General features: G+C 36.9%; 1 long non-coding RNA gene and 1 pseudogene across 1 annotated transcript; one reads left to right on the forward strand and one right to left on the reverse strand.

The window, feature by feature from the left end:
• The first annotated feature begins 2,441 nt into the window (after positions 1–2,441).
• Positions 2,442–4,671, forward strand: LOC133285176 (uncharacterized). The gene is made up of 4 exons (XR_009747978.1): positions 2,442–2,704; positions 3,611–3,684; positions 3,770–3,833; positions 4,405–4,671. It is a non-coding gene; the product is annotated as an uncharacterized LOC133285176 (long non-coding RNA).
• Positions 4,672–7,101: 2,430 nt separating this feature from the next.
• Positions 7,102–8,201, reverse strand: LOC133285166 (anthranilate synthase alpha subunit 2, chloroplastic-like; annotated as a pseudogene).
• Between the last annotated feature and the right edge of the window lie 4,081 nt (positions 8,202–12,282).

Here is a 12,282-nt window from a genome sequence, read left to right on the forward strand (position 1 = left end):
AGCTTGATTTGATGATGTGTTGTGTTAGAGAGCTCAATTTGAAAATGTGTATTAGATGATAATGTGTTAGAATGATGTATTAAAGCTAGAAATGCGATGAAATTTATTGGTGAAAATTGATGAATTTAACTTAGAAAAATTTGATGATCATGATTTTGGACTTGTGAATTTTGGTGTCGAGACTTGTTTGATGAATTGTGGCATGATGGTATGTTGATATAATAGGATTGTATGAGGTGTGGAATGATTAAAGTTGTATGGAAATTCCTTGGAATGCCATAGGGTAAAATTCGATTCTTTGAGGAAAGATTGAGGAATTGATGTTGAAAAATGATTTGGATGATGATTTGTGTAGTTATATGGTGCTTAGATGGGTTGTGTTGTGCTTGGAGAGTGTTTGGATCAATGGAAAAAAATGAATTGTGTTAGAGACCTAAATGAGCCCAGAATGAAAGATTTCGCAAAACGATGCGTAAATGTCGGAAAACGGAAAAACGACGATTGAACTAGCCTCTAAACAACCTAAGGGAGTGTTATAAAATGAGAAAGAAAATTTAGGAAAATAAATCTCAAATTTACACCTACATGGCCGAACCTCCAAGGGGAAAAGGGGTGATTTGGCGATTTTCGCGTTTTGATGTAATTCGACGCGAAAATGACGAACCGGCACTTGAACCGGCCTATTGACAACCTAATGAGACGTAACAAAATGAGAAAGAAAATTTAGAAAAATAAATCTCACATTTACACTACAATGGCCGAACCATCTGGGGAGGATGGGGAGGATTTTTGTGTTTTTGCGTTTTGATACTATTTGACGAGTACTGATGGATGTACGTTATTGTATAGGTTGCCGTACGTCGACCTGAATCCCGAATCTTGAATCAGTGAATTGCCCTTGGTCCGGGACCAAGTGGATTGAGGTAAGAAATTGGTTCATTGCATGTGTAATTATAAATTAACATGTATGGGTTGAACTGAGAGTGATTGGGAATGTCCTCTGTGTAGGCATTCCGCTGTGTACCGAGTTGAGGGATAAGCTGCTGCGGAGCTTGTGGAAACACGAATTAAGGTAACCTCTTGGTACTGGGGCTTGTTCCCCTTTTCTGTTCCACCTTGCCAGTTGATGGCAACGGTAGGAAGTGTGTATGAATAGTATAGAACACATGAGCATGCATGCATTATTGTTATGGGTACTGCAGTACCGAGTCTCTGGCCAGTAGACAGTTTTATTAGCCTTCGGGCATTTTCGGACTTCCGCTGGATAGGTCTCCAGGAGGGAGTTCTAGTTGACTGCGGTCATGGTGTGTGATCCGGGTAGGAGCACACTAGGAATGTCTTTGGCGTTTTGGTTGGTTTGGGCATCATGGTTGTGGTTTCTGTGAACACACCTTGGATGATACCCATAGGCTTATATATGCCGAGGGCGTACGTGGAATTGGGGTTACCATCCCGTATCGTCGTATTTTGTTTTCTTTATATTCCCCATTCTCTAAATCCCTTGCTATATCCCGTTTTCAAAGTGGTTGTTGTATTCTATTGATATGCATCGAAGTGAACCATTGGGTGGAGTTTTCTCCAGAACCTCTTGGTTACTGAGATATATTCGTATATCTCACCCCGTCTCGGGGCATTTATTTCAGGAGGTAGCAGTGGAGCAGGAGCCTCGGGCAAGAGGCCCGCAGAGTGAGCGCTGGAGCGCTTCATATTTTGCATTTTGTTGGCCGTGTGGCCTAGGCTAGACTTAGGGCATGAACATGTCATTTGTATTTATTAGTATAACACCTCACAATTTTAAATCAAGTAATTAAAATATTAAGTGAGCAATCAAGTGATGGATTAGTGAAAATCCAAAAAATTAGGCCAAAATACAAAGAAAGGGCAAAACGGTAATTAGCCAACACGCAACCCTAGGAAGATAAAAATTGAGTAGAAGGTCTCAGATGGTAAAAATAACCCTGGAAATGGGTTCAGAACGAAAAATTGAGTGGACAGGCAAGTTTCAGAAAAATCAGTGAATAGTGTTTTTCGCGGGTAAAAATACCGCGGTACGATTGCACCGTAAAACGTGCCGATTGAGTTTTGAGCTCTAGGTTTCAAATATGAGTTGTAAATGTTTTTTTGAGTTAGGAAATATGATTTTGATGAAATTTGATGGAATTGAGTCATTTTGGGAAAAATTGATGAATAGTGATTTTCCGGTGTAAAAATACTGCGGTATAATTGTACCGATAAGCGTGAAAATTTTATCAGTATTTTTGGGAAACAAAAATATGACATGAACAAGAAAAATATGTAGGTCATGAATTTGTGGTTGAAATTAGGTGATTGATTAAAGTTAAAACGCGTGTGGGACCCGCCTGTGACTTAAGTGAGTCAAACTCACCTTTTTTTTCACACTTTCTCTCTCCTCCCTCTCTTCTCTCCCGCGTGCAGCAGCCCCTCCATGGCCAAGAATTGCTCAAGCTTTCTTTCTTCCATAACTTGGTCAAATCTCCACCGAATCCAACGATTTTTGTCTTGAAACTTGTTGGAAAACACCTCCTAAACACATTGGTACCACTCTTGAGCCTTGAAATCGCGTGTGTGAGGAGATCTTGGCCATTTACAGCTGCGGTTTTGGTGAGGAATTTTGTGTTCTTGGAGCTTCCAAGTGCTCCAATGGTGGAGTATAGTTAGGAGGAGCCTTGTACCTTCCATTTGGGTGAGTGTTCTTGCATTTTAAATGGTTGATGGTGATGATTTGATTTTGAAAACCTAAACTTTGATATGATGAATAGTGACGTTAGAGAGCTCAATTTGAAAATGTGTATTAGATGATAATGTGTTAGAATGATGTATTAAAGCTAGAAATGCGATGAAATTTATTGGTGAAAATTGATGAATTTAACTTAGAAAAATTTGATGATCATGATTTTGGACTTGTGAATTTTGGTGTTGAGACTTGTTTGATGAATTGTGGCATGATGGTATGATGATATGATAGGTTGTGTGAAGGTTGGAGTGATTAAAATTGAATGGAAATTCTTTGGAATGTCATAGGGCAAGATTCGAACCTTTGAGGAAAAATGAGTGAATTGATGATGAAAAATGATTTGGATGATGATTTGTGTAGTTATATAGTGCTTAGATGGGTTGTGTTGTGATTGGCAAGTGTTAGAATCAATGGAAAAATAATAAGTGGTTTAGTTGGCATAAATGAACCTAGAGCGAAATATTTAGCGAAACGATGCTTAAAAGACATAAAACGGCGAAACGACAGTTGAAATGGCCTTATGGCAACCCAAGGATGGGTACTATAATGAGAAAGAAAATTTAGAAAAATAAATCCCCAATTAACACCTATATGGCCGAACCTCCAAGGGAAAAAGGGGGGATTTTGCGGTTTTCGCTTCCTGATGTAATCCGACGCGAAAATGACGAACCGGCACTTGAATTGGCTTATTGACAACCTAATGAGACGTAACAAAATGAGAAAGAAAATTTAGAAAAATAAATCTCACATTTACACTACAATGGCCGAACCATCAAGGGAAGATGGGGAGGATTTTTGTGTTTTTGCGTTTTGATACTATTTGACGAGTACTGATGGATGTACGTTATTGTATAGGTTGCCGTACATCGACCTGAATCCCGAATCTTGAATCAGTGAATTGCCCTTGGTCCGGGACCAAGTGGATTGAGGTAAGAAATTGGTTCATTGCATGTGTAATTATAAATTAACATGTATGGGTTGAACTGAGAGTGATTGGGAATGTCCTCTGTGTAGGCATTCCGCTGTGTACCGAGTTGAGGGATAAGCTGCTACGGAGCTTGTGGAAACACGAATTAAGGTAACCTCTTGGTACTGGGGCTTGTTCCCCTTTTCTGTTCCACCATGCCAGTTGATGGCAACGGTAGGAAGTGTGTATGAATAGTATAGAACACATAAGCATGCATGCATTATTGCTATGGGTACTGCGGTACCGAGTCTCTGGCCAGTAGACAGTTTTATTAGCCTTCGGGCATTTTCGGACTTCCGCTGGATAGGTCTCCAGGAGGGAGTTCCAGTTGACTGCGGTCATGGTGTGTGATCCGGGTAGGAGCACACTAGGAATGTCTTTGGCGTTTTGGTTGGTTTGGGCATCATGGTTGTGGTTTCTGTGAACACACCTTGGATGATACCCATAGGCTTATATATGCCGAGGGCGTACGTGGAATTGGGGTTACCATCCCGTATCGTCGTATTTTGTTTTCTTTATATTCCCCATTCTCTAAATCCCTTGCTATACCCCGTTTTCAAAGTGGTTGTTGTATTCTATTGATATGCATCGAAGTGAACCATTGGGTGGAGTTTTCTCCAGAACCTCTTGGTTACTGAGATATATTCGTATATCTCACCCCGTCTCGGGGCATTTATTTCAGGAGGTAGCAGTGGAGCAGGAGCCTCGGGCAAGAGGCCCGCAGAGTGAGCGCTGGAGCGCTTCATATTTTGCATTTTGTTGGCCGTGTGGCCTAGGCTAGACTTAGGGCATGAACATGTCATTTGTATTTATTAGTAGCTTCATTAGCATCTTGTTCATGCCATTTTGCCTAAGTCTAGTAGTGATGTATTTGGTTATGTTGTCTTTTAAATTAAGTTGAAATTTTAGAAGAATGTAATTTGAAGTTTTAGTTTCAAGTTGTAATTTGTAAAGCCATATTATAATAGTATTGATGCATGTCTAATTATGATGGAAGGGCCTTAGGCCTATTTTAGGTTATGATAATATGTATGATGGAAATATGCATGAAAAAAGTGTTAGTGATTGCAACTACTTAAGAATGATTAATATGGACTCTATGTTTAATAACTATAAACTGGATTGGGTTGTAAGTGCCCCAAGGCGTTGTTGGTCCTTGTGTGTGCCACCCATTGGATTATTACTGTATTATCATGTGTTTATTAGGTACATTTGAGGTTTAAATGATCTTTTACAAATTTGGGATTATTGGAAAAACAAAGGAAACTCTGGCGAATTTTCTGTAGAATTGGCAGATTTTAGGCGAACTTCGGGAGAGCATATCTCCCTCCATAGAAGTCCCCTAGGGACGTGCCATACGCCATTTTGAAGGTTGAGATGTCCTCTACCTTGTGTCAAAATTTAAGGAAATTCTGGGTTGATCTTCGGCCTGAAAAAAATAGAGAAACACGGACTGCCCATGTGCCCCTGCACCTGAGGCAGATTCTGGACCGGATTTGGGAAATTAATTCCTGCTTCGTTTCTCCGCCAAATTAAGCGTGTGATATATCAAAATGAAGTTTTAGATGTCTAGTTTGTGGGATAAAAATTTGAGAGCAAATGGTTGAGCGGATTGAGTGCAGTAATTCGAGTAATGTGAGTGGTTTGGAGCTGTTTTTGGGGTTGTTTGGGCTAATTGCTTATCCAACTTCAAACGGCGATAACCGGAGCAAATGAGCTCCGAATTGAGCGTATGATAGCTTGTTAAAAAGGGAATTAAGTAATACAAAAATATAATCTGAGAAGAAGGGTTGGTTGCGATCGGTTTGGTCGCAGAAAAATTTAGAGTGAAACATGTTCGAATTGGTAAAAATGTAAAGTTGGAAATAGGCTAAGTGAGTTTATGGGAACTCCTTAGTAACTCATAAAAAATGATGTAAGTTATAAAAATAGTTGAAATAAGTCTTCCGCAAGAGTTTACGGTTACGGTCACAGCTTTTAATTATTACGCTTTTTAGGATTTAAATGCTCGCGTAATAGTCGGAAAAAAATTTATTCTCGTTTTTTTAAATGAACTGCTGTGATTGTAACTGCGCTTAATATCATAATTAATGTTAACAATACCGGTACGTAACGGGCTGTTACAATTAGTATCTTCATTAGCATCTTGTTCATGCAATTTTGCCTAAGCCTAGTAGTGATGTATTTGGTTATGTTGTCTTTTAAATTAAGATGTAATTTTAGAAGAATGTAATTTGAAGTTTTAGTTTCAAGTTGTGATTTGTAAAGCCATATTGTAATAGTATTGATGCATGTCTATTTATGATGGAAGGGCCTTAGGCCTATTTTAGGTTATGATAATATGTATGATGGAAATATGCATGAAAAAGGTGTTAGTGATTGCAACTACTTAAGAATGATTAATATGGACTCTATGTTTAATAACTATAAACTGGATTGGGTTGTAAGTGCCCCAAGGCGTTGTTGGTCCTTGTGTGTGCCACCCATTGGATTATTACTGTATTATCATGTGTTTATTAGGTACATTTGAGGTTTAAATGATCTTTTACAAGTTTGGGATTATTGGAAAAACAAAGGAAACTCTGGCGAATTTTCTGTAGAATTGGCAGATTTTAGGCAAACTTCGGGAGAGCATATCTCCCTCCATAGAAGTCCCCTAGGGACGTACCATACGCCATTTTGAAGGTTGAGATGTCCTCTACCTTGTGTCAAAATTTGAGGAAATTCTGGGTTGATCTTAGGCCTGAAAAAAATAGAGAAACACGGACTGCCCATGTGCCCCTGCACCTGAGGCAGATTCTGGACCGGATTTGGGAAATTAATTCCCGCTTCGTTTCTCCGCCAAATTAAGCGTGTGATATATCAAAATTAATTTTTAGATGTCTAGTTTGTAGGATAAAAATTTGAGAGCAAATGGTTGAGTGGATTGAGTGCAGTAATTCGAGCAATGTGAGTGGTTTGGAGCTGTTTTTGGGGTTGTTTGGGCTAATTGCTTATCCAACTTCAAACGGCGATAACCGGAGAAAATGAGCTCCGAATTGAGCGTATGATAGCTTGTTAAAAAGGGAATTAAGTAATACAAAAATATAATCTGAGAAGAAGGGTTGGTTGCGATCGGTTTGGTCGCAGAAAAATTTAGAGTGAAACATGTTCGAATTGGTAAAAACGTAAAGTTGGAAACAGGCTAAGTGAGTTTATGGGAACTCCTTAGTAACTCATAATAAATGATGTTTTTTTGAAATTGAACTGCTTAATATCATAATGCTAAATGAATTTAGGTACGTGAGGTTGAAATTTTTCTTTGCACATATCAAACAAGGACCATCCTTCAAAAGTTGACTAAATATCCTTTGTCTACAAAAGCAAGATCTAGTGCTGAGATAAAGATTTTGCAAATCATTTAAAAAAAGAATGTGGCTTCTGCAAGATCAATGGCAGGGGCAAGGTCTGCAACTTTGTTTTCACACTCTCTTTGCTCATCATCTGGATCACTGTCAGCCATGATTCCTGCTCCAGCCTGGAGATGGGCAACCCATTGTCTACGTTTGTTCACATCCTTAGACGGGTACATTGTGTAAAAACGAGTATAAGTTGGGAAAACTATGGTACTCAGAGCAAGGGCAATGTCCATATCACCAGAAAAAGAGATATCCAAATACCCCATTATATGGCCCACGTCTTGTGACTTCCAACTGATCAATCAACTCCATGGCTTTCACCTGTTGTACAGCACAGATAACGATAACAATTTAGGACAAAAATAGTCAAACCAAGACTGCAATCTTAAGCTGGTGACAATCAACAAAGAGTGTTGTGGTTGTTCTAAGAATGTTTAGTGATAACCCCTTCCACCCCACCTTTCTCTCAACAATCCCTATGTATGCACAAGTAATATCAGAAAGGGAAGTGCCAATCTATACCAGAAACTACATCAGTGAGGAGAAAGAGACTGCAAACACCTAGGTTATAGCCTTGAAGGATGCCAAGATTTACCTTTGGTGCTCCACTAACTATACCAACAGGTAATGCAGCTAGCAATACATCCCAACTTGTCAAGTTATCTAGTAACTCCCCAGTGACCTGCAAAGACAGGTACAGTTTTCCATTATCCGTGGCAAGCTTCTGCACTAAATTCACAAAGAAACCAGTTTACATATTTGCAAAAAAAAAAGGAGAATGAAATGAAGTTGGTAATTGATTATTACTTACTTTTCTGTCCCAGGCAACGCTTAGCAGGATCAATGCCATGATGCCCTTAGTGTTGAGAAGCAATCCAATGCCTATACCATCTCGAGCAGACATACCAAAGAAGAAAGTGGTAATTAAGGAGCTTAGAACTTTAGGGATGGATAACAGCAGCATAATGAGCAACATCACATGCCATTTTGGCTGGGTCACAATCATTAAATAGTTGATTTTTAAGCCAAAACCAGCAAAGTAGATAGGGGATAGAACCCCAGTAACAAAATCATCTGTCATTTCCATCACCAACTCAGCAAACCTCCCATGAGGTAAGATTAGTCCATAAATAAAAGCCCCAACAATATGGTGTTCAATGAAAGGAGCAAGGACAAGACGCACCACACAGAAGCAAAAAATAATGAAAACTAAGGTGCTAAGTGCTGAGAGCAATGGTTTTCCACCACTATGTGAATAAGGAATCAATAAAGTGAACAAAACCCAACCATATGCATGTTTATACTGGATCCATGACTGACCGTCGATCTACCACTGGTTATTGCATGTTTCTCTGTGGTAACTTAGTGACATGGAGAAGTAAGAAACAAGATGTGGTTGCCAGTTGCCAGATCAAGTGCAGAAGCTGAATTTCGAGCTATGGCTCAAGGCATTTGTGAGTTACTGTGGCTAAAAATTGTACTTGATGATCTCAAAATAAAATGTGAGGGACCTATGAAGCTGCTATGTGATAATAAGTCCGCTATTTGTATAACTCATAATCCGGTTCAACATGATCGGACTAAACATATTGAGGTCGACCGCCATTTCATCAAAGAGAAACTTGATAGCGGGTTGATTACCACTCCATACATTCCCACTGGGCGTCAATTGGCTGATCTATTAACAAAGGGACTTCCTCCAAACAGATTTCAAGAACTTACTAGCAAGCTGGGAATGATAAATATCTATTCCTCAGCTTGAGGGGGAGTGTTGTAAATATTGGTTATTTTATTATTATTATTTGTTGTATTGGGCCAATCCCATTAGGTCAAGTATTAGGTCAAATATTAGGGTTTTCATTCTCTATAAATAGAAACCCCTTTGTACAGATTATTTACGCAATTCAATAATATTTCAAATACCCTTTTCTTTCAAGTATTTCTACACATGGTATCAACTATCAAGTCTTGAACTGTGTACTTACATATGTAGTGTAAAATTAGTATTTCAAATTTCCTCTCAACTTGGTTAGCTTGTTCAAGTACCATTTGAAAAGCATATTATTAATCTTAGGACATGAAAGCTATAGATAATATTTCCAGGCTTTATTCAAGTTTGATTGGAGCCTTGGAACAATGGTAAGGTTGCTCCTTGTGACCAAAAAAATCTCTTTGCAAAAATATAGGGTAACTGCGTACAATCAACCCTTGCAAGTCGTAGAGTCTTATGCACCAATTTTGCTATGTAATAATGTTTTATAAGTAACTTCTCTCATAGAGACTCCATCAATGTATGGTATCTGCTTAATTATTCTTTCCTACAGATTGTTACTTACATGCATATATTGTGGTTCATGCTTATACAGAATTTTTCTTCTTTTACAACTTGTGAGTGTCATCCATTTTATAACTTGGTGGAATAAGTTCTGGACTCCAGATGAAGAAAGGAAGCAGAGGTACATATTATTATTGCTGCTATAATTCATAGATCAGCTTTGAGTCAATTTGTAATCAATAAGTAGATTAGTAAAAACTTAGCTTTTAAAATTCAGAAGATCATGCACTAGATGGTTCAAGATTTTTATGTGACATGAAAGTAATCCACCAAGGTCAACATTATTTTTTCCATGTGGCAGCTGCATATCAATTGTTTTACTAATATATATTTCATAAAGAACTTAACTTAGTCAATTATCTGAAAATGGTATGACTATATACTGTACAGAAATTAGAAAAGCAAACTCAATAGTATAAAATTAATCTGAAAAGACAAACTTGAATTTAGGCTATGCTACTTGGATTTTAATATTAACTTTATGTTGCAAAAGAAAAAGGGAGAACTTGTTTAGTTTAGCTTGGAATTGGACTATGTCATTGGTTCATACCCACTGAATATATGTATAGGGGAAATGAAATTATACCTTGGTGGCTGAGATGAGATGATCCATAATGGAGTGGTAGAAATAGAAGTAGTTAGAGGCACTGTCACTATTTGAAAGTATTAAAGTACGAAAATGCTGATTGAAAATATATTTTAAGTAGGATAAGGTTCAAATACCTTCCATGTAGTTTACTCTACAATCACTTACCCCTCCAATCTTTTTATTATCACTTACCTTCCTTCTGGTTTTATTTTTTCCCTTAGAAAATTGCATAAATGTTATAGCTTGCTCCCTTCTTCCATGACTCTCAATAGACTTCTCTCTTCTTCGTACTATATAATATAAAGTGTTAGATTGTACTTGAAAATTGATTATACTGATTTTTCTTACTATGTCTACACCAACCAAATCCGATATGAAGTGTGTTATTTTACTATGACATTCAGATGCTGTGTTGTTATCCTACTTAACTTGGCAAAAAATAAATAAAAATCATAAAATCTAGGCCAAATTACTTAACAACCTATGCTCCTAAATTAAGAATGAGTAATTTAAAGTTTATGAATCATAAAATCTAGGCCACTCTAACAGTTTACTTTCTTGATGGAATATAACTTCAAAGCATAGATAACCCATAATAGTGTGTTTGACATTATTTAACATCAACACCATTTCTTTATGCCATTAGCTTTAATAGCAATGTCTGTATTTTGATACATTAGCATCTTATTGAGTTGGAACAGGTTCTCCTTTGGACTTTTTATGTCAACGTTGTTTTATGTTGCCTCTCTATATGCGGAATTGTCTATTTGTACACATCATATGCCTCAAGATCTTCATGTTCTCTCAATATATTTTTCGTCACATGGACAGCAATTCTGCTTGCTGTTATGATGACTATATCCTTAAATTCAAAGGTACACTCTATTTTGATTACTTAAAGGGAAAAAAACACACTTTTCATCTCTTAAACTTTACCCTAAGTTTCTTTTTTGCCATACAAGTACATTTTATTTTATCATGAATTTATCCTAATATTTTAATTTGCATGAAATCCATTAAAATCTATGTTTTGTCACTTAAAATGCTTAATTATTACAGGTTAATAGAGGCCTTTTATCCTCAGGAATTATGGCTTCTTACATTGTTTTCCTTTGTTGGTGTGCAATCAGAAGGTCAGGATTCTAACCCATACATCTCTATAATGGTTCCTTGGCTCTTTTTGAAGTTTCCTTTTAGGCATTATATCAGTTCTAATCAATATTATAGAATTTTTATCATGCATTGATTATGATATCAACTTCTCATGTTAATAACCTAGAAGAATGTTTACTTATTTGGTTTTTATATCTCTATCTAATACTGACCTGGCTGAGACTGACAAAACCACCAAAGCATCATTTGTACTAATCTTTTTAGGCCTATGATTCTTTGAGAAATGCTAACAACACACTTTTTTACATTATCTTTTCAATAATCTTTTTATTGTTCGTTAAAATTCTAAGCAGGCCCCACTAATAAAGAGTGGGGTCAGGTTATTTAGTAGGGCTAAAATAGAAGTTGACATGATAATAGAGTGCTGAAAAGAGAATTTCAAAGAGTATTGCTAACATTCCTCATGAACTTGTGATCATCATTAGTTACTTGTGAGTTCAATATTTTAGTTGTAAAATTCTTAGTAAAAGTGAAAGACAGAACACAGTCAAGTCATTTGTTGCCAAGAACTGACAACCACTCTAGCCTCTACCAAGCAGAAAGATGAAATTTTATTCGTAACATGAATTGTTTCTTTTCTATATGTAAATAGTAATTAAAGGGTGAACTAAATTTTACCCCCCTGAAATGCTAAATCTCTGTATGTACTACATCCATAGCATAATCTTTATTTTCACGAAGTTCCTTCTTTGGAGAAAATGTGATGTATCAATTTGGGTTAATGCATGATGATTATTTATAGTAACTCAAGTAGCCATTACACTATGATTAGCATGTATTGAATTTGATGCTTAATAATTGGAAATTATAGCAGATTGACTTTTAAATGTTGTCTACATGAGTAATCATAAAATTTTTTGCATGAAGATTAGATTCCTTTCTTACATACAATGCAATTCACTTAGCTATGGCTCATGCCATAATTATTACTTTGTTTTTGCTGAGGAGGGTACATTTATATTTACAATTTCCATTATAATATATTTGATTTTATATGTGCTAACTGTGATCCAGTGTCAACTTCAAATCATAGATTTTATGTGAAAATTTTGAATTTTTTAAGCA

This window comes from Gastrolobium bilobum, unplaced genomic scaffold (assembly GCF_033153095.1).
Source record: "Gastrolobium bilobum isolate Gb01-03AN ecotype WA unplaced genomic scaffold, APGP_CSIRO_Gbil_v1 utg10291, whole genome shotgun sequence".
Taxonomy (NCBI): domain Eukaryota; kingdom Viridiplantae; phylum Streptophyta; class Magnoliopsida; order Fabales; family Fabaceae; genus Gastrolobium; species Gastrolobium bilobum.